Genomic DNA, 2732 nt, shown 5'->3' with positions numbered 1-2732 from the left:
CCGCGGATTGAGAGTGATTTCCGATTATACTATAAAATAAACCGATCAATAATCTATCGTTACCGTTTTGATAAGGTATCATCTTTCGGTTCATGTCTTTTAATTTTATCATACTTATAATAATGCTTATTATGTTTATACACATTAGTACATTACAATTCATGGTGTACTGCGAGTTAAAATATTACACGACGGGGTTATATGACACGACGTGTTTGAGTAGATACTAATATAAATTTAAATTTTTGTTAATTCGGTGCTACACGGGTAAAATATCATTTCATTATTTTGTTAATAATATGAATATTAAATTAATAGACATATCTAATTAAGTTGATTAAATTAATACTGTAACAAAAAATTAACAAACAAATTATTATTTTTTATCAAATAACTTAATTCGCGGTGTACCGCGGATCAAAATCTATACAAAATATACGTTATTTCCATAAGTCATATTCAACATATGATTTAATGGCATAGTGTTTCCTAAAAAAAATAACTTTTAAAACAAATAAAACAATCACATTTATAGTGCTTTAAGTAAAAGTTACAAAAATTTGTGTTCTAGCACGGGTCCATCAGTTTTAGTAGATGATTTTATTGCATAATGTTTTATTCACAACAATTTTTAAAATAAATCACATAAATTATTTTGTATATAAAAATTACAATATAAATAAAAAGAATTTCAATCCGTGCTCTAGCACGGATCCTAATCTAGTGTATATTTTAAACTAACTTCACAATCTTAATATTTTAACCTTGTTATTCATAAACGCAACAAAATGATATGTTTGAAATTTGCAAAAAAAATCTATAAAAAGTGAAGAAATTAGATATTGTATAATTATGTATTTTTCTTTTTCTTTTTACAAGTAAATGCAAACACGAAACTAACGTTTGCAAATTTACAGACCAGATGATCTCATAAAACGAATTTTAATCACACTTTATGCATAATACATATATTAATCTATTATAAATTGTAAATTTGAATGTTAGATGATTCCAACAACATCTTCTCGTTCTTTAACATTTTTTTTGGGATAAGGTCTAAAAAAAAAATTCTCTCGTGAAGAAACAAACAAATAATAGTAGTATATATGTAATTTAAATGGCAATGCCAAACACAAACGCATATAGTGTCTCGTGAAAGAAACAGAAATGGCTATAGCCAAATAAGCCAAAGGCCCAAAGCCGAACACTTATTATTGTCTTGGGGTATTCGTGGTTAATTTAGGTTTCTTGTTCCATGAAAAAAAGTGCATGGGTTCTAAGTAAACTAAAGGCGGCAGTCTTCTTAGTTAAACAAATAGCTAGCTCACTCACCAATCGCAACTCCGATTTGATTCTTTGTGTTCGCTTAAAGCCTGACTCTTTCTCTCTTTACGTCTCTTGAATCTTTAATATTCTTTGAATCTTCTTCATTTGATCATTTTATTTTTAGGACTAACTAAAGTATAGTTTCAATTCATATTCCGGGTTATCACCACAAGAAAGAAAAAAGAAATGGATGAAAATATATTTGATCAAACTGAATAGTAATATTAAATTACTTTTTTAAAAATCTCGTTATTATTTAGTCGGATAATTTTATTTTTTATCACTAGTTGTACTTGTAGACTCGAATGATATTACATTTACGTTATTCACTGTGAGTCTGTGACCAGTTATATTTAAAATTTAAAATCAAAGTGGCAGAACGCAACTTTTGGTCTCCAACTTGACGGAGTCCTTGGTCCTTCAACCAAAAATTCATATATCATTAGGCAAACTTATCTACGAGATCATCTTACGTTAAGCCAACTTGCTTTAGAGTTAAGATTTTCTACGCTTTGAAATAGTTACTATTATTCTTGTCTTGGCAAAACATCATCTACTTTAGGAGAGAAACGAACCAAGTATATAACCCAAAATTGGGAAAAGAAGAAGGAAATAAAAGAAAGAAAAAGAAGTAGCAATTGAGTGTTTGGGTAATATATCCAGTTGAGAGTTTTATTCGCTTTTGTACTTTTTTGTTTTTCTGATTTTTGCTTTAAAAATATTTTGAGTTGGAGTTTGCTTCTTTGACTGATCAATTGAATCTCTCGTTCCCCAAGCCAAAGAAAGAACACAAGATGTTGCTTTTGATCATTGCCAAGAATCTCACTTCGGAATTCCCTTTACCTTTACCCTTTTTTTTTATTTTCGTTCTTAGCTTAAACAGTACTACATCACCTTATTAATTCTGATATCTTTAAAAATTTAAAATATAAATTCTACTATCTTAAACATATGAAATCTCTTATATGTAATATTATATTTTTTTTATGTTTAAGAATCTTCGATATTAGGTTTACTGTTAATGTATACATGGTACTAAATCATTTATTGTTCTCTACCCGATCTAGTATATAACTTTGGTTGTAGTTCAATATTTTTGTTATGGTGATTGAGTATTACAAAAAAATTTCCTTCAAGTGTACTGTACATACTCCATTTGTGTAAAACTGGTACGATAGTTAGTTATTTACTAATTGTGCACCTATATATTTGAGTCGGAAGACGTTTAAAAGAGGTATATTAGTGAAAGTGGGTTTTGGTAATGGCAGAGCTAAGAGACAAGATCCTTAGAAGACCGTGACATTGTCACTCACGTGGGCCTCTTTTGACCAACCCCTTCCGACATTAAAACTGCAGATACACAACACTTATCATTATTATTTACTTGCTTTAAATAATATTTTTTT

Source organism: Camelina sativa, chromosome 15, assembly GCF_000633955.1.
Source record: "Camelina sativa cultivar DH55 chromosome 15, Cs, whole genome shotgun sequence".
Taxonomy (NCBI): Eukaryota; Viridiplantae; Streptophyta; class Magnoliopsida; order Brassicales; family Brassicaceae; genus Camelina; species Camelina sativa.
Note: the sequence above shows the minus strand (reverse complement) of the source record.